At 36.0% G+C, this 21,308-nt stretch overlaps 1 pseudogene; it reads left to right on the top strand.

The window, feature by feature from the left end:
* Positions 1-414: 414 nt before the first annotated feature.
* LOC149530889 (pyruvate decarboxylase 2-like) lies at positions 415-21,109 on the top strand (annotated as a pseudogene).
* Positions 21,110-21,308: the final 199 nt, after the last annotated feature.

Below are 21,308 nucleotides of genomic sequence, written 5' to 3' on the forward strand. Positions count from 1 at the left end.
GCCATCTCGCTATGGCAGAGATGCACGAGTTTTAACATGGCGAGATAGCGACCATCCACCATGTGTCAGTGGGAATCAGGTCTTACCAATCGACGTCAGGAGAACAAATCAAATGACAACATGCGTTCAGCAGGCCCAGTAGTTTCGAGAGGAATGGCGAGTTTTCACGACCGTCAGATTAGAAGGGATCTATGACTAGCGTTGTCTCGTTATCGAGAATAGCTCGGTAGATAACATCGGTAACTTGGCACCCTTGCGCCATGTGTCCTGGCGGGACCGCATTTCATGTTGCCGACGCAGTAATGTTCAGGGTGACCGATAGACCAATAAGTTGACACCACGTTTCGATGGGCTCGGCAAATCATAAAGGAAGGAGGGTCGCGGGAGGTCAGGTTTTGCGACCATCAGATTAGAATGGATCGACGGCAGGCGCCATCTCGCCATGGCGAAGCTGCAAGATTTTTAGTATAACAATATGGCGCCCTTTCACCACGTGTATGTAGGGTCAAGTCTCGCCAGGATGCATCGCTAAGGTGGTGCCAAGTGGAATGGGCCCGGTCGTAGATTGAAAAGTTTGCGGCAGGTCAGAAGTCTCACGATGGGCATACTGCATCATCGAAAAGGTGTACTGACGGTGGTTAGTGTTACTGTGAATCAGGGACTGCCACATATGCCAGATCAAAACATAGACATGAGGAGGCACTAGATCTTCAACGTGGCTAGCGCAGTCAAGGGTTGAATTTTGAGCCGTCAGATCTGCAGAGATCAAGGGCAGGCACCATCGCGCTATGGGAAAATTGTGCGAGGTTTTCCATAGCAAGTTGGAGGCTTTCTGCCACATGTCCTTGGGGCCTAGGGGGGGATGCGCAGTTAACATCATAGTTACGATTGATAGTTAAGTTGCCAACTCAATGATAAAGTCTGGTTGGGACATCGCAGTCACAGTTTGGTACCACCACGGATAGAGATAACTATTGGACGCTATGTCGCTATTAGGAACTTCAGGTCATGGCGCCCATAGCGACATAGTGCCCAGTCAAACATAAAGGTGTGGTCAGCGGGTGAAGAGGACTGCCAGGGTGGCAAAGGGGAGGAAAGTGATTGCCCCACGTGGCCCAGTCAGCATGTGGACCGTTTTTGACCCTGCTGTTTCATGAACCAGAAAGGATAGAAATCATTTATTTATTTTTTGCCGTGGATCTAATTTCATAATCAATTGCCACCAACTCAGAGTGAATATCAGGTGCAGAGGGACACTCCATCTATCCAGTCGATCCATCTACCATGTCAGGGAATGTTGTGGCGCCGTTCCTGTCTTCTCCAGGCTCTTTCTCAGAAAGATATGAGATTTCTTGGTATGCAAGCTAGGATTCAATCAGATCTTCGATTGGATTCTCAAGATGGGAAGTTAATGCCAATAGGTAGGAAGTAAATGTAACGCAGAAATCTTCAAGTTATGCCTGATCTATAAAGGCAATTTTGTGATTTTGTTCTTGGAGGGGGACTCTTCTTGATTTTCTCTGCTACTGCTTACAGACTTGCAGTGTAGAATCCCCGTGTCTCTGAGCTACATAGCATCCTGTGTCATTCTCTTCAGTGGTCAATGTGTATGTGCTTCATTTTGCCTCTCATTGATGTATTATTGAGATTAGTGGTCCACATACTGTATCTATCTTGGCCTATTGGATAATATACAAGTGAAATCTTCTTTTCCTAGTGTAATTCAGTTGGTTTTCTGATCTGTATGTGATTATTGATCGATATAAATCTGGACGTGTATGACTTTTGTATGTTACCCTAGTTCTGTAGTGCATATATGGGCAGGAATGAGTCTGAACACTCTATTTTGGTGCATCACCACCTTAGATTAGACTAGGTAGATTTGTTTTAACGCTCTTTTTCTCCCTTTCCCTTCTGAGAATAGATAGGTGCGCCCTGACAGTAAGAGGAAGCCGACCTTCTCTGGAGACTCAACCTCGTAGTTCAAGTCCCACAACTTGGAGGTTGTTTCCATGTTTCGCTAGGTTGTCCTCACGCATAGACCTTGGACAAGGGTGCAAACCTAAGTGACAACAACAACATCAATTAAGAATGACAAAAAATGAAGCTCATAGCAAGTTATATGTATTATGCACTATATATTTTTTTCAAGGTATACTGATTAATATAGTCAGAATACATTTTTTAGTTTCAGAACATCAGCAATAGAACCCTGGTAGAGTTTGACTGGTTTTAGACATTTTAAAATTTTTTCCAAACTTCTTTTTTGGTCAATTTTGGTCAAGTTGATCCTCCAACCCTGAAATAGATCACTAAAAAGATGAAATGTATCTCATTTTATGTATTTGTTATTCACTATAAAAAGTATTCTTCGCATAACTCATTTTAATGGTTCTTACTATTAATTATCCCATGACATTTTTTGTAGGAAATGATACATTTTATAGGAGGCTTTATGACCTCACGCTGCGAAGATTCGGGCCCACCATACGTAAAAGGTGGAACATCATAACTGAACTAATTTTATCCCACTATTTTTTTTCATATCATTAATTGGTGCAACATTTTTCCTTTCATTCGGGTATTTTCTTATACTAGCTATATCTAACAATTTTGTGTTTTTTCTTAAAAGGTGGAACTACCAAGATCAAAAATTTAAAGATGAGCTCATCAAAGATATAGAGCACGAGTTTGGTAGTAATATTTTTGTTCATAAGAAATTGTTACAAAAAGCTTCCAGACATCTTAAGGTTGTGAGGGACACATATAGAAAGAGCCTCATCCTAAACTCGAAGTATGAGCGTCCTCCCTTTGTTTCAGTGAGCGACTGGAATGAATTCATTTTGGATGCAAAGGAGAAAAGGGAACGTCCAAAATAAAGTACACCAGCAAATCCAGAAGAAAGTACACCAGCAAATTCGAAAAAGTATGCAATAGTATTAACTACTAGTACATTAATGAGCAAATTTAGGGTTCAACTTCAGTATCAACAATTTCAACTAGCTCAATTTAATCTATCTATTGATGAAAGGTATGTAATTCATATGCTGACACAATTGCTTATAAATCTCAATCTCAATCTGGGCGTAAATCTTACATAAGATATAACTGACACAACTACTTAGAAATCCTAAATTCATATGCTGACACAATTGCTTATAAATCTCAATCTCAATGCTGACACAACTATATATATCTCAATCTGGGCATAAATCCTACATAAGATATAAATAGTGCACTTATAACTTCACATATAGCTATATTATGTCTTGAAAATATAGTAATGCTCAACTACATGTACCATAGTTGTATGTGTTAGCAGTATAGGTGATAAATGATATTCAATAATTGTAATGACAAGTACAATTTTTTTGAAAAACTTTGCAAGAATTTTACTAATGGTCAGTCTCCTAAAAGTAATAAGCATCACGTTCAATGCCAGAAACACAAGTTAATGACAACAATCACGTTCCTATCTTTGAGGACTGACAACAACACTTTTAGATTTATATTTATTGGTATTGTGGAGAGATGATCCAGCCTACACTAGGTAAGACAAACTATTTGAGACTTCATTTGGATGACATTATGTATGTTACCTATAGACCATGGCTACACATAGAGCCATATATGACACTGGATGTGAATTATCAATGATATATAACTTCACATATATCTATATTATGTCTTGAAAATATAGTAATGCTCAACTACATGTACCATAGTTGTATGTGTTAGCAATATAGGTGATAAATGATATTCAGTAATTGTAATATATAATGATATATAATAATTGTAATATAATATAGTAATCATACCTGAGACCTGTAGTTAGAGTGAGATGAGACCTGTCATCATACCTTTTGGGCTGCTCATTATTATGTAGTATATGAAAATGCAGTACCTCTAGCTCAACATGTCTCAAGGTTCTTTGATTATGCTTGAGCTTCTGATGGTGTAGTGCCTCTGCACGTGCAGATGTTACTCCTCCTCCTCCTCCTGGTGATGAGGGGGAAGGTTGTAGTTAGGTCCATGCTATCTTTTGTTCCTTTTTGTATCTTTTTATTGATCATGAGATTCATTGTATATTTGATGTATCATTTTGAGACTTGAGATATTGATAGTGCTCTGATTAGCACTTAGTTTTGATCTTTTGATTGTATCACCCCTTTGACATGTCAATGATATATATATGACATTGGATGTGAATTGTCCACTCTTAGAAAGCATTAGAATTATTGATTGTAGTTTGCCCAGTAAGATAATGGTGAGCTTCTGTTTACCTAAATGTCTCTATTTGGAAACTAACACTCAACTTCTGGAACATTTTGCAAAAGTGAAATCAATCAAGAAAATCACCTGTTCTGATGATGAAGATTTTGCTAATGTCAAAGTTCTACAATTCTTTCCTTATTTGGAGGAGTTGTGCATGCATTCTCCATTATTGGCCGTGTCCCCTACAAGTGTAAGCATTTATGTTATTTTAATTTGCATGAAAGCATTTGTTTGCAAGCATTTAAAGTTAGGAATTTTTTTTTGGAAAACTCTAACCCAAATTTCATTCTTATAAATAATGCTGATAATTTCTACTATTTCTTTCCACTCTATGAAATTTACTATTTCTTAAACTCTTATACCTTATTTATAGGATCAAAATTATGTGGCATTATTAAAGCGAATGGTTTAAACATGATCACATACTAATTTTCTTAATTTCTATAGTAAAAGTGTTAAAGTTGACTTTTTATTTTTTTCTATCCTTAATTCTTCTTTTACTGTGTGACTTTTAAGAATAGTTGAAGCTTATCTAAACAATTTTCTATCCAAGTGTTAGCTTTTAAATTGTTTGTTGTGGATGTAAACTATATGAAACATCCTCCAAACTATAATGTAACATTTTTGATCTTCTCAAACATTCTAAATGGTGCTCCAATGCTCGATCCGTTCTATCTACATTTAATGTCTTACCATGCCAGATTTAAAAAGAAAAAGAAGTATAATTAGGGGCAGCCAAGCAGAAGCTTACAAGAACGAAGAAGATGCAATAAGCATAAGAAGAAGATTTGCCTCTACATTCACTGAGGCAAATCCTTTGGTGAACGTTTTATCAGGAGGCCCTCACGGCGTGCACCAGGACGGCGTGCTCGTTCTGCCTCAGGGATTCTGGGAATAACCTCACTAGCTGCATCATTGCCCCAAGCGCAAAGAAATGGAAATACGTGATCAGAAGGGGAGCAGTTTGCATGGGGAGGCTGTGGATGCAGTTGACGGTAAGCCAAATGATTTGGCTTACATGCCCAGATTTAGCGGCAGAGGGTTGGGGGTTCGAAACCTACCACCGTCCATTTCAAAAAGGGAATACTCTGATGAGCTCTGTTTCTGAAGATTAATCGAAGATAGATCTGTAGCCGGTGCAAAAAAAAAGAGTGCAAATAAACCGTAGCCGATGCTCGCTTCCCCTACCATAAACTGCGAAACATAGAGTGACTAAACATCCTGAATGGCTAGACGAAGTGGGAACAGTTGAGCGTGAGGAATAGAAGGCAAAAGTACTGGAATGAAAGACTTTCGTGATATTTTTACAGGATTTTTCTATCTTTTATGGCAGATGAAGCTCTTATGAATTAGAAACTATCCTAATTTAATGATAGACACTTAGCTTATGCTTTTATTTACATGTTTTTGTAGCGGATTCATTTAAATTGGGTCGGATTCTCATATTCTAATATCAGTGCTGATTACAAAGAGAATGGCGATAAAACAACAGCCAATGATTCCTTCGCTTTCTTGGTAAAGTGGTTTGAACGGTTTTCGCAGTACAAACATAGGGACTTCTATATAGCAGGGGAAATTTATGCAGGGTATTATATATTGAAACTGGCAGACACAATTATTAACCACAAGAACAAATCCACCGATTGGTTTATAAACCTCAAAGGAATCATGGTTGGGAACGGCATAATGAACGCTGAGACAGATAGCCGAGGAATGGATGACCATGTGTGGACACATGCATTAATTTCTGATCAAACATATGAAGCATTGAAATACAAATGCAAAGGATTTTGGAGAGAAATACAGAACTCTTCACCTCTTTCAGGGGAGGAGAAGAAAACTTTAGAGAAAAAAAAAACTAAAATATTGGCAAGTTCAATGGCTAGAAAAAGCAAACTAATGTGCACTACTGTTCATGCGGACAACTACTTCTGATAAAGTACATGAATTGCAAGAAGGAATGATGAATAAGCAAAGTATCACTTTAAATCAAATATATTTAAATCAACAACAACTATAAGCCCTAGCGCTCTAAAATACACAAATCTATAATGAAAATTACGACAATAACATGCAATCTCCTAAACCTGCACAAATTAGAGCAAACAGGAGTTAATCTGGTTTGGCGGTAAACCAGCCAAACCCAAAAAAAAAAAATTAATTTCTTTCAACTTAAGAAGATTAAAGAAGAAATTAGTGAAATCTCTCTCAAGAGTCTCCTTCGAATCGTACCTTCATGCAAACACTCAAAACAAAGATTAAATGGCTCTCATACTATATTAGAAATGGAAAAAGAAATCTATAAATAAGCAATACCAGGAAAGAATCTAAGTGAGTAAATGCATGAAAAGATATTACCATAAAATAGGAGAGAGAAAGCTTCAAGCTCCAACACCATGAGATAAGATATTTGGAAAGGGGAAAGCAAAGAAAACCCCTTGTGACATTATGAATGAGGCATGAAAAGCCTAAAAAGAGAGAGAGAGAGAGAGAGAGAGAGAGAGAGAGAGAGCAATGCTCATACAATAATTGAGAAGAGGAAGAAATCTCATTGTTAAATGAGAGAAGAGGGTCATCTCTTAAATAGAGATGAGAGAGAGGAGTTAGAATGTAACTCCCATGTCTATGAATGCCACCATTCATAAGTGTGTGATGCCAAGTGTGAGATTCCTCTTAAGGAGGAATAATCTAAAATTAGAAATTACAATAAATAGTTGTCCTCACATATTCCACTAGATGAAAAAATAAGATGTAGTGGAAAAAGGACAAAAAGAAACATATTAGGATACCTTGGCTTATATCCTAATATATTACAACAATAAATAAAGAAGGTCTAATCTTGGTTTATAAACACACCAAGGAAAGATTACAACTTCTAACATCACTAATATAAAATGGTGTGAATTTAACTCATGGATTACTTGTTATTGCAGCAGACCCCCCTTTGGAGCAACGGCCTCATGATGTTCCTGAACGGATGAGAAGGAGACATGTGTTAGAACCAGTACAAGAGGGGGATGACGAGGACATTGATATTCCTCTTAGAAATTTTATGAAAAAAAGAAATGGCAAGAGAGCAAAAAAGAAATGATTATTCATGAATGACTTACTCTTGAATATTGTTAATGAATATTGTGTTAATGAATATTATTCATTAATGTTGGGTGTTAATGAGTTATTTAGGAATGACTTACTCTTGAATGTTGCATGTTAATGAATTATTTACGAATGTTGTGTTTTTATGAATTTTATGTGTTAATGAATTTTATCATGTGATTATAATGATTGAATGCTATATTTCATAAATGGATGAATTGAATGTTATTAAATGTTAATGGGGATGACGAGGACATTGATATTCCTCTTAGAAATTTTATGAAAAAAAGATTAGGCAAGAAAGCAAAAAAGATATGATTATTCATGAATAACTTACTCTTGAATATTGTTAATGAATATTGTGTTAATGAATTATTCATGAATGACTTACTTTTGAATTATTCATGAATGTTGTGTGTTTATGAATTTTACGTGTTAATGAATGTTATCATGTGATTATAATGATTGAATGTTATATTTCAAAAATGGATGAATTGAATGTTATTAAATGTTAATAGGGAATTAAGTGATGTTAGGTGGGGAGGGGGGGGGGAGCGGTCAAATGAGCTTCCACCTTCACGTGGTTGTCTCTATTAAGTAGAGAATATTTAACTATTCTCGAAATCAAGTGAAGCTCAAACTTTAAAGATAAGCTTATAGTTAATAGTGACAACCAATTAGCAAGTCGAAATGAAGTTCTTCATTACAGGTACCTTTTTAGTTTTTAAAGCACAATATCATGTTTTAATATTGTATAGTTTTTTTTCTTAAGTTAAAGTATTCTTTTACTATAACAACATAATTTATGACCATTTTAGTAACTATTCTAACATCACTTTATGACAAATCTTGTTTTGGCAAAGATGGCGATATGTGGTGCTGTCTATTCCTTGGGAGATTGGATTGCACAGTTCTGTATCTCAACATCAACATGAAAAATGCAGTGAAATTGCACTTTCCTTAGTCATGGTTGCATACCTATTGCACTCTTTCATTTGAAAAATGAATAGAAATACCATATCTAGTAGCTTCTCTATGTTGTATTCATTTATTGGTAATGATTCAATGTCATGCCATTTGATGGTAGCTTCTAGAGTTTCATTTAGTTGTAAGGTGTGTCTTATCTTTTCAAGTTTGTATACTCCATTTGGTAGTTTGGTATTAATTGATGATGTTTGGGATATTCTACCTTCACTATAGTCTTCATCATCATCCAACTTGTTGTTTGGTATTTTCCATGTTATCCTCTATTTCCATGGTCTTCAGCATGGTTGTGTATTTTATCTATCTAGTTCAAAGACTCTATGCGCCTAAGGTGGAAGCCATTTAGAACTAACAGTTGGAGATATCGTGTTTCCCCTTGTAAAACTAGAAAATGTCACGAGTTTAAGGTCAAGAAAGAAGAAGTCGTAACATTTTGAGTAGCAAAATATGCTTAAAATTACATATTTAGTTGATTCTTTGGCGAAGTTTCTTATTTCAATTCAATTGATTTTGGTTGTCAACCAAATTTCTAACTCCAATGTATATTGTATTTCAGTGCTACATTTTCATAGGGATCTAAGTAAAATAATAGTTGACTATTATTTATATTTGATAATTTGTGTTGTGCCTTACTATGATCCTCTAATAATAGAGGACAAATCAATCTGAATTTGTTTCTCATGTCCCATGTTCGATGCTTCTTCTTGTGTAACTAACCACTTTTGATGTGGGTTATGAACTCTAATGCTAGTATGCTATTACACTGCCATTTATTATAGAGTAGATATAACAATTATTGCTAAATATATGTAAGGGTCTCTAAACATGAGTAAAGTAGTATTACATAACGTAGATCTAAACTCAAAATTCATGATGTTTTCCACTCTGGAGAAAGAGGGGAACTTAATATACTCGTAACACACCCCATCAGAAGAGATCCATTGGATGGTTTTTGTTGGGGTTTGACTCTCTTGGTGTAGCGCTAAGCTAGGCTTCTATGTGCTAGGATATTTTCTCTTGTTGGTGGTTCTAGACCCACTGAATGCTCTAGATAATTTTTTGTCAAATTTTGGTTGAAGGGGCTATGCTTGGGCTATCAAGTCTTATGGAAAGTTTGTCCTATTTTGTGGTGATAACATGAACTTTTATCAGTGCAGAAGTATGGTCTATAAATTCTTAGAGTCTCTAGTGCCTCTAAGATTTACACCGTTGAGTGACTAATTCTTTGAAGTCCCTAATGTTTGATGACATTGAGCTATACCTATGTGAGTTATGTTTGGGTTTTCCTTCCTCATCTTTATTTCACTTTTGTGAGTTGTTTTGCTCGAGGCCATTGGAAATTCCCTTTGCTAGTTCCTAAAATTGGATGGATCTAGTACAATTTTGGGCTATTCTATGTTTGTATTCTAGTTGAAATAGAGATCTCTACCCTTCAATAATGGTTGATGATAGGCCATGGGTGAAGCATTGACTATGAGGGTTTTCCATTTTGTTGTAGAGATTGCATCTCTATAGGATACATGCCTAATGATTGCCATTTTGTGTTGGATAGGTGCTATCACTTGATGGAGGGCCGTGGAAAATGACCATTTGCAATTAGAGCTTCTGATTTTGTTTTAGATTTTCCTTTTGAGGACTTTTTTTCTAATGAAGAAGAAACTTTTTTTGATTATATTGATGCTTCTCATGCTGTTGGTCTGAGCTAGACTTCTATCGCTTCCATTCTTGTCACAATTTTGGATGTTAGACCGTATTTCAAGTGTGATACGCGCTAGCCTTGTGGCCTATGTTGTTGAAGTTACTGCTCCCACTTCTGTTTTGAACAAAATTCTACTGATAATGCTGACTCTTAAATAATCACTCTTGGGCCTTGTTGACAGGTTGTAGTGGGGTTTCCTTTGTTGTAATCCTAACAATAGCATTGCTTAGACTTTTGTCCAAGTGCATAGGAAAAGGTTTATTTTGTTGTGTTGTTGATGCCCTATGTTTATGCTTTCATCCCTTGTTTGTGTAAAGGTTAGCAACCCCTTGTTTTGGTTGTTATAGAAAAACAACATATCAATATCATCCTTTCAGATTGAACAATACTAGACGAGTAATGATACTATCTTGAAAAATACAAGAAGCCAAGACTACAATATACACTCATTTGATGAAGCAAATAAAATCCTTCCAAAAATAATTAGTCAGAACTATCAAAGTGAATTTTTAGGATTGTATAAACACAATTGGAAAATAGATCAAGAAGATTTCATGTCTTTCTCATGGGTGGCAACTTTGGTTATTATGTGTAAAATTGGCCTCATTCTTTTAACAATTATTTTCATGTTATCCATAGAATTATTTTTTATCATTTAAGTTTCTTGCTCTTGCAAGATGAACTATGAGATGCAGTGTTACTGGTGTTTGCAAATAAGTAGGATATTCCTGTTGGAAATATTCAAGATATAACAGTTTACTGAGAGGGGAGGGGTGAATCAGTAAACATAAAATCTTAAATCAATTCATATTAACCAGTAAAATATTTAATCACCTAATCTGCAGTATGTAGACATTCATAACACATAAGCACATAGATTTTGGTGACCCAGAAACCTTCCAAAATAGAAAGTAAAACTGGGGTGGGGATGAAACCCACAAATCTTCTTTGCTGCAGTAGGAAGTTAGCCGGTTAAGGCATACAATGATCACTTCTGGTGATCTGCCCTGTTAGGAGCATAAAGGATTGTTATATCCACCTTGTTAAAGGATTTGAAACATACTTCATAAGTATGCACTCTGTTAGGAGATTTAGTACAAAGACTGTTAAGTCTACCCTGTTAAAGGATTTATAAAAATTGATTCACCTGTTAGAATGAAACAGTGGATCTGAATACAACTGATTGCTGATAAGATCCGCTATGCTCTGATTGTCCTTGATATGACAGATAAAAGATTTCTGCTCCAATGCTGACCTTGCTGAAAACCTTCAAAATTCAGCTTACATGCTTTTGCACACATTCTTCACATTACATTTAGAATGATACAATACATTACATATATATACCATCCAAGTTAAAATTACATGCAATGGTCGGCTGAATAAAAGTAGACAAAATTTAACTGAGTCAGCCAAATAGCAAAACAAACTCGGTAGAACAAACTTCTTTGTTTACCGACTGAGCTCGGTTAACACTGAGTCCTATGTTAACCGACCGAACTCGGTTAACACTGCATCCGTCTTTACTCGGTTAATATTGAGTTCTTAATTAACCGACCGAACTCGGTTAATGCTGAGTTCTTAGTTAACCGACTGAACTCGGTTAATACTAAGTTCTATGTTAACCGATCGAACTCGGTTAACACTGAGTTCTTCTTTACTCGGTTAATACTATGAGAAAAGTGTTGTCACTAATGGCAAATAACTTTATGCCAACAATCTCCCCCTTTGGCATTAGTGACAAAAACAATTATGTATCAAAGTTTATGTACAGAAATTGACATACATTTCAAAAAGTTTCCAAAATTGTAGATCTTATTAGATGTATGTCTCCCCCATACAATATGCACAGTATTTACAGATCAATACATATATCTTTGCACGGATAGCTCTGAAGTTCTGAAGTTCTGTCTCCCCCTTTTTGACAATAATGCCAAATAACATATATTTACACTGAGATTTCAAAATGAGAGAGAAATTCTGAATGTACCTTGAGAATAAGAGCCAAAGTCTTATCCCAATTTTCTTGCAAAATTTTGCTGGAGGAGAGTGCAATTTGAATTTCTGCAGAAAGTTCAATCATATGATCTGCAACTGAGAAATTGTTGTCATGAATCAATGTTCTGGAATGAGCAATATGCTTTTGCATTGAAGTCATGACAGGAAGAATCATATTCTGGATATCTATGAGAGTAGACCTGATTCTTGCTTCCTCTCTCAACAATTCTGCCTGTTTCTCCGACAAAAATCTTATTTTATGATGATGGGATGAACTTGTACTGAGGTCAGATTGCAGCACTTGGGCACTGACCTTCATATCCTCATCAATTTTATTCAACTTTTCTTTTATATCCTTGGTATACTTAGTAACATCACAGAGTTTTCCAAAAAGTGAAGTTACATTATTAAAAGAATTCTCAAAATTATTCAAAATTGTAGACAATTCTACCTGATTTAATGCAATATGCTGAGCAATGTGCTCAAGCACCTTATTGTCAAATTTCTTCTCTGCCTTTTCAATCAACTTTTCTTGGCCGGAGGTATCCTCATTGAATTTGTTTACAGCCTCTTCCAACTGAATCAAAATGTGTTGAGTAGAATCTACTTCAACACCTATAGCCTCTGTTATGATATTTTTAGCACTCTCAATGATGCTATATTCCAGATCTCTTTCATGCCGTAGCTGTTTCTGCCTAGCCTTCTGCTCCAATAGCTGACTGAGCATTCTCATTTCATCAACTGATGCTGTATCAAGATCTATTTTAGGAAGGATAATGTCCTTATCCAAATCAATTTCCTCATCCAGTGTCTTGCTGGAAAACATGTATCTTTTTGCTTTTCCAGCAAAGACTCCATCTTGACCCTTGTGAACTGAGACTATAGTTGATGAGGCAGGGCTGGCTGATAAGACTGGAATAGGACTATGTAAAGGAAGACTAAGAGATGTGCAAATGGTATCAAAAATTGATGTTGCTGTACAGGATGGAGTGGAAGAGCTAATAGTTGCCAAAATTTGATTAAGAGAAGTCAAACTTGTAGTATCTGTAGGTACACTTATTATACATTCTGCAGTAGAGGTTGATGTGCATGATGAACTTACTGCAGAGACTGATGGAGACTCGGTTAATGAAGGTGGTTGCAGCTCAGTTAATGAAGTGATTGGAACTTGCATAGATGGTACACGGAGCTGAGAGGACTTACTAGTAGAAGCTATTTTCATAGTTGATGTAACTGTTTTGGATGGAGAGTGTGGAAGAGATGCAATGACTTCAGCTGCAATTTGTACTGGATCTTCTTCCACCTTTGCTTGTTCATCTTCTTTCTCCTCCATTTCTTTTTCAGCTTCTTCTTCCTCTAATTCTTTCTCAGCCTCTTCTTCCACTTCTAACATGATTGAATGAAGATCCCCTGGAATATCTTCAATATCATCATCATCTTCATCATCATCACTGTTGTCAATGTCCTTGATTTCAACAGTATCATCACTGGATTTGTGTAGATGATAGATGTTTTTACACATGTTTGTTGCATTATTTACCACATGCTCAATATCTTTGACAAGTATCAAACAGGTGTGGAATCTAATCATCATATTGCCTTCGTGATCTTTCAGTGATGCTTTCACTTCAGCATTAGTGAAACTCGGCAAGAGATTTTTTAGTGTCTGCTCATAGATGTCTTTTACAGTCTTGGTTGTAGCTTCCCATCTGATTTGCAACCTCTCCAATAGTTCTTTGGAGATCTGGGAGGCTATCTGGTCTGGTGAGTATTTCCATTTACCCATCTTGTTCAGTACCAGTTCCTCAATCTGCATCTTTTCTTGTTCTGTTCTGGTTTCAAACTTCAATGCTTTGAAGTTTGTGAAGCTAGCACCTGCTTCTAATTGCTTCAATCTATCCTCAAATGTGAGTGGAGGCTTAACAAGTACAGGTTCTTTCTTTCCTTGTCTTGTTCTCCTGGAGAAGACTGCAGAGGCTTGCCTTTTAGGTTTGGTGATGATCACCTTGCCTTTCTTTTGTTGAGGCTCCTTTTCCTTGTCTGACTCGGTTTCCTCTTCTTCTTCTTCATCTTCTCCTTTGCCTTCTGTTATCATAAGAGAGCCAACTTCCGTCTTCAGTTGGGCTATCCTTCTCTTTCCTTTGCTAATGGCCTGAGGGATTTTAATTTGGAGCTCAATTCTGGCCTTAGCTTGATCATATGTTCCAAAAATTGGTTGCCTTGGGTCTACTGGTTCATTCACCAGTGCTTCTATGATATCCCTGGCTTCGTCAATTTTTACCTCATAGGGAAGAGGTTTCACCCATGCTACTCGAGGCCTGGCTGCCTGAATGTATACCTTGTCGCAATCTACCATGAAGCATATGTCTTCCTTGTATTCTTCAACCAGTTTGGGTGGAATTCGGAACCTATGATTCATCTTTTCCTTAAATTTTTCAAAATAGTTATCCAAAATACTATCAAAATTTTCACCTAGTTCTGCAATGAACTCGTTTATCTGATAAAGAATTGGTATATCTTTTCTCCATACTACTGATCCCTTTGATGGAAAAGATTTCTGAATATAGAAGAATAAACAAATCAAAAGCGAACCGAATTTGCAGGGATTGTTCTTGGAGGTTCTAATGCTTTCCATATTCTTATTAAATTGGGATAAAAGTAATTCTGATAAATCAAATTCTAAATTCTTCTTCACTATTTTGTACGCCAGATCTACAGCTTCACAGGGTACACTGTTTGGACGGCTTGAACTATAGATTTTGTGAGCAATGACGTGAATGCCAAATCTCAATTCGACGTCAGCTACAGTATTCAGCTTAAGTCCCCTACCATCCCATTCTGCTTGGGTCAGTTTCTGCAATTCCTCCCGACCTAGGATTTTGGTAGACTTGGCTTTGCTCAGCATGGGGAGTCCAGTAATTTTGTTAATCATTTTCTTTGTGATGAGCACTGGTTGCTCTAACCACAATTGGCCATTGTGAACTCGACTGAGTACATACCTAACCCATTTAACTTGAAATTTCCTTGGCAAGTGCGAAATGTGGGTTAACCCTTTTGTTTCAAGATGCTTATGTTCGGGTTTTAGGTTTCCATCTATGCTCATTTCACCTAGGGCATTATCAATTTCTAGGTTTCCAAGTTCTTGAATAGAGCATTTAAAATGAGATCTTATATCATTGACAAGAAGTACCTTTGAAGGAATTTGAGATTGGGCACCATTAGGGTCCAGTGATTCTGCAATAGCTGGTGCTAATTTGAAGTTCGGCGCCTTCCATTCCTCTCCTCTAACCAGCATTTCTGAACCTTTCTTAGTCTTAGAGCTTCCACTTCCGGATGCCATTGTTACTTGGTAGGTGTAGAAAAATTCTGAATTGATTCTTTCGCTCTTTTGAAAAATTCGCTCGGAAATGTCTTAAGCTCGCTCTGAAATTGCAGAAAATACCTTAGCTCTTTGTTCGCAGTAAAAATTTAGATCAAATTTTGCCCCTTTTGATAACAAATTTTCCATAAATGTTTTGGTACGATGGTAGAAGAAATGACAGGTTGTCATCCACTAGCTTGGTAGATATTATCAACTCGGCGATCGAAAGAAAATATTGAAGTACCGACCTTACTCGGTTAGGTCACGAACCGACCTTGCTCGGTTGACACAACATGGTCAATGAAACTTAGTTGTGACCAACCGAACTTGGCAAAGTCTCTTACCGACTCAACTCGGTAACTGCTACTCGGTTAATGAAGCTTTGTTACATCCAACCAAACTTGGTAAAGTATTGAACCGTCCTGGAGTCAGAGTGTATCTACAATACTAATTTGATCCATCTTCTTCCTTTGGAGCTGCATAGGATAAATCTTGGAAGATGCAGTTCCAATGTTTCTTATATGAATACTAATTGGAAATGGTAGAGTCACCCACCTCTTGAGTGACACTCCTATCTGACTTATCTTGTTCGGTAGATTTTGGAATCCATTGCTGCTTCATTTGCTTTCGAATGTTATCTGCTTTGATTTTCTTTTCATCTTCAATTCTTTTGATATTCATGCAATTTTTGGCTATATGACCGAGTTCTGTACATGTATAGCACCTTACAGTTGTGTCCTTTTTCCTTAGGTGATGTCTGGCACAATTCATGCCAGTATGTCCATACTCTCCACAATAGTGACATTTGCACCAGGTGTTGTAGTCCCATCCGAATATGGCTTTGACAAGTTGTTCAGCTGGATTGAATGATTTGGATTTGCACTGGAATGCTTTGTGACCATGCTTTTTGCATTTGTAACAATTGCCTTCAAATTTTGGTTTTTCTTTACACTCATTTGCCTTGTGACCATGCTGATTGCAGTTGAAGCACTTACCATTGAATTTTGCTTTCCCATTGCTCCAGCATTTGTTTGATGTATGACCTATCTTGCCACAATGATTATAATTGGATATTTTATTCCTTTGTTCACCTTGCTTGGAGGATTCACCAGCTTCTTTGTATCCAAGACCAGCTTTGCTTGTTTGTTTTTGAAGATTTTGCTCATTCAATTGATTTGCGTCTACCTGAGATTTCATCATCCTTTCATTGACTTGCCTTTCAGAGATTAGGTCATTTTCCAAGCTTTCATTGATTTGTCTTTCTGATCTCAAGTCATTCTGTAGACTTTCATTTATTTGCTTTTCAATGTTCAAATCATTCCTTATTCTTTCATTTTGTGCTCTAAGAATCCTGATTTCTTCATTTGCATTGGTGAGTTGGTCTATGAGATCTTCATACTGATGAGTTTGATTGCGGATTTCATGACTTCTATCTTCCAGTTCTTCTTGTGCTTTGTTTCTTTGATCCAAAGCTTCACATAGCCTGATTGACTGTATTTCTTGTTCTCTCTTAAGCTTTCTTACCTCTTCTTGCAGAGATCCATTCTTTTCTAGAAGTTCTTTGATTGCTTGGTCAGCTTCTTCTGAATTGCTTGATGGTAACAGGTCTTCAATCTTCACTTCAACATATTGATGATCATTCATTTGTTTTGCAAGATCCTTTCTTCTTTTTAGGGATTGAGAAAGATGTTCCTTTGTTTCTTTAAGTTGAACCATGGCCATTTCAAGATCTAACTTTTCATTTTCTATAACTTTCTCCAATCTGAATATCTCCATTGACTTTGATCTTTGCTCAAGCTATCAAGCTTTGTCCTGAGAACCAAGTTAGCTCTGATACCAATTGTTGGAAATATTCAAGATATAACAGTTTACTGAGAGGGGAGGGGTGAATCAGTAAACATAAAATCTTAAATCAATTCATATTAACCAGTAAAATATTTAATCACCTAATCTGCAGTATGTAGACATTCATAACACATAAGCACAGAGATTTTGGTGACCCAGAAACCTTCCAAAATAGAAAGTAAAACTGGGGTGGGGATGAAACCCACAAATCTTCTTTACTGCAGTAGGAAGTTAGCCGGTTAAGGCATACAATGATCACTTCTGGTGATCTACCCTGTTAGGAGCATAAAGGATTGTTTTATCCACCTTGTTAAAGGATTTGAAACATACTTCATAAGTATGCACTCTGTTAGGAGATTTAGTACAAAGACTGTTAAGTCTACCCTGTTAAAGGATTTATAAAAACTGATTCACCTGTTAGAATGAAATAGTGGATCTGAATACAACTGATTGCTGATAAGATCCGCTATGCTCTGATTGTCCTTAATATGACAGATAAAACATTTCTGCTCCAATGCTGACCTTGCTGAAAACCTTCAAAATTCAGCTTACATGCTTTCGCACACATTCTTCACATTACATTTAGAATGATACAATACATTACATATATATACCATCCAAGTTAAAATTACATGCAATGGTCGGCTGAATAAAAGTAGACAAAATTTAACTGAGTCGGCCAAATAGCAAAACAAACTTGGTAGAACAAACTTCTTTGTTTACCGACTGAGCTCGGTTAACACTGAGTCCTATGTTAACCGACCGAACTCGGTTAACACTGCATCCATCTTTACTCGGTTAATATTGAGTTCTTAATTAACCGACCGAACTCGATTAATGCTGAGTTCTTAGTTAACCGACTGAACTCGGTTAATACTAAGTTCTATGTTAACCGACCGAACTCGGTTAACACTGAGTTCTTCTTTACTCGGTTAATACTGTGAGAAAAGTGTTGTCACTAATGGCAAATAACTTTATGCCAACAATTCCCAATGCAATGAATGCTGCAGAGATCATGATAAACTTGGGTTGCATTCTCTTAGGCAGTGACACTTGTGAGTATTACATTCTTTATAATTTTCAGTATTAAAAATTCTAGATACTAATCATCTATTATGCTGCACTATTTCTACTTTGCATATAGTTTATCATCACTCTAGTAAATGAGAAAAAAATTGGAATGTTTAGTGTTGCTTGTGAAACAGCTTGTATCATGTCCTAAGGTATATACAAAGCATATGTGATTGTTTGTTAGAAATAAATCCTTTTATTTTAGTTCTTATGGATTTTGTTTTATTTTGTAGGTTTGCAAGATTATAGTTGAATAGGGTTCAAGAATTTTGTATTACAAAAACGTCTTATTTCTTTATTGATATAGATAGATTGAGGAGGTAAAAATTCAGTTTTGATGCATACTCATATGTAGGATGCAAACTTATTTTGATGTAAAATTATGTGTGTTCTCTTTCACATTTTACTATCAATTTTCTATCCAATTTAATGACCCAAAACTACTGAGAAAAATTGTGAAGGTACTGATCATGCCATTTCTGTACTGCTTATTGAGAGTAAGCTAGTTTATATCAGCATTAGCTATAATCTCCCTGGCATTCCACACCATACATTCTATGATGAGCCTATTCCATTATGGCTCACTCCCAAGTGGGCTTTTTTCTTCCTTTTAGGTAAATTAGTTTCTTCTACATGGACTTTTTGTTTTGATTCTACTTTTTTTAGCATCATTATTTAGAATCTCATTCTTTGATCCATCATCAGATTGTAGTTGCAGATTGCAAGTTTTTTCTCATATTACATATTTTGTATGCTCAGACAATGGATCATAGTATGATATAAACCATTGATATTAAAAAATACAAAATACATACACAATCAAAATCGAAAAGCTATACATAATATTCAAATAGACTGTGGAAATTTGATTAGTTTGGAATTAGTTTTAATTTTTGTACTTGTACAATGTCCTACATGTCTAAGTATTAAATGTGTGAGTTGTTCATGTTGTGGATCTCGGCCTCTTGTTTCCGACTGAAATTTTTCTTTTGAGGGGTGATCAAGATTTTTTAGTCTTTGGCCTCCTGTCTTTTTTGTATTTTCAAGATCTTAATGTCTATAGGTTTACTTTGGTTTGGTTGATCAGCATTTTCATTTTTAGAATCAATGAAACACATTTGAGGGTTTTTTCATTCATATTATTTTAAATGTTGTCAGATTAGTTTTCTCATTATACTATATTCAACTCTTCCTTAGTTGATCTAGTATATATCTTTTAGCATGGAAGGTTCACCACACACATTATTTTCAATACTCTGTTTGACAGTAGTAAGGTTTAAATTATCATTCAAGACATTGGGTCGATGTGTAAACTTTATTCCCTTTTCATTGCTTCTTAATGTGTGTGTACCCTTTGCAAAATGAATTTAGAAGTGTGCTTTTTGTTTTGTTTCACCATGACATGTTCTTACAGTTTTCTAATGTTTGAAAGGTCTTGGTGGGTCACAAAATCCATTAATTAAATTAAAAGCAAGGTTTGTATGTCATAAAACTCTTGCATTGCTCATTGCATTTGAAGCCACTTGTAACTTGTTTTTCTAATAGTTTTTTTGGCTAGCATGAACTATAGGCTAAGCAATCCAAGAAGTTTGGAAGTAGCTGTGGAAACAACTATAGAGTTCCTAAATGCAACAGTTAAGCAAGTGTTGGTTAGGGGTCCAAAGATGAGGGTTGTTAAGGAAAAAGATGCATTTATGGAATTGAAAAATGCTTCAGGTTATGTTGTGGCCGTAATGCCATCGACTAAGGGTAAAGTTTCAAAGACTCTTCCACATTTCATAAGAACTTACTGGGGTGTAGTCGATACTGTATTCTTTGCTGAAATAGTTGAGTCTGTAGATGCTTACTTATTTGCAGGGCCCATTTTTAATGAATATAGCTCAATGGGATATTCATTACTCTTGAAGAAAGAGAAAGCTATAATTGTGCAACCTAATCTGGTAACTATCACAAATGGACCTACTTTTGGGTGTATATTAATGAAAGACTTCTTAGAAGCCATCGCAAAGAAGTTGAAGCACAATACAATGGCCTTCGATAATTATTAGCATATATTTGAGAACACGGTGTTCCCTTGAAAGGTGCTCCAAACGAGGCTCTTAGAGTCATTGTTATTCAAACACATCTAGGTAAAATTATTGAGAATCACTACATATCATAAAATGACTTATGGTTCATTCGGTACTTCAATCCTTGGTTTTGTTGTTGTTCCTATAGATTAATGGGTAAACACTTCTTATTTGTAGGCCATGCTATCAAATGAGACAATTATCATTGTAGAAACTGGTGACTCTTGGTTCAACTTCCAGAAGCTTAAACTCCCAGAGAAATGCAGGTAATGCAAAAGTTTATATAATTAAATTTTTGACTCATTTATTTTGATGATGGATCATAGTGTATGATTTAAAATGTTGATCTAACCAAGAAACTATTGAACAACAAAGTTCATAAAATTATGATACATGATTTGTACTGACTAGCTTGTTATCTGTAAGTCACAAATTTGCGCTAAAATAGTTCCTACAATTTATTGCAATTATTTATGCCCCTATTTGGAATTGTTTATCAGGTTTAGTTTGAAGAATCAGTAATTTGTGACATTATTTTTCTTAAGGCTTGTGCCAATGTTGAATGATTCATTCTAATGTTGATTTTGTAGGTATGAGTTTCAGATGCAGTATGGATCAATTGGTTGGTCTGTTGGAGCTATACTGGGATATGCTCAAGCATTGTATAGGATGAGTTTAAGGCCCAATCCCATCACCTTGAGAGGATCGTAAGGCCCTTATTCCATCTTCATTGATATTCCCCAAAACCATTTGTATCTCTACTAGCATACTTCCTTCATTGCAATAGTCTTTGAATATCCATTCTTGCTATTACAATCAATGCTAGCAAAGCTTTAACACACAAATCCACTCAGAGTTTCAAAAGAGAACTAAGGTTAGATTGAAGGATGTGGAATTTCTTTCTCTCTCC

This window comes from Cupressus sempervirens, chromosome 11 (genome assembly GCF_028749045.1).
Source record: "Cupressus sempervirens isolate cs-2001-9-10 chromosome 11, ASM2874904v1, whole genome shotgun sequence".
Classification (NCBI taxonomy): domain Eukaryota; kingdom Viridiplantae; phylum Streptophyta; class Pinopsida; order Cupressales; family Cupressaceae; genus Cupressus; species Cupressus sempervirens.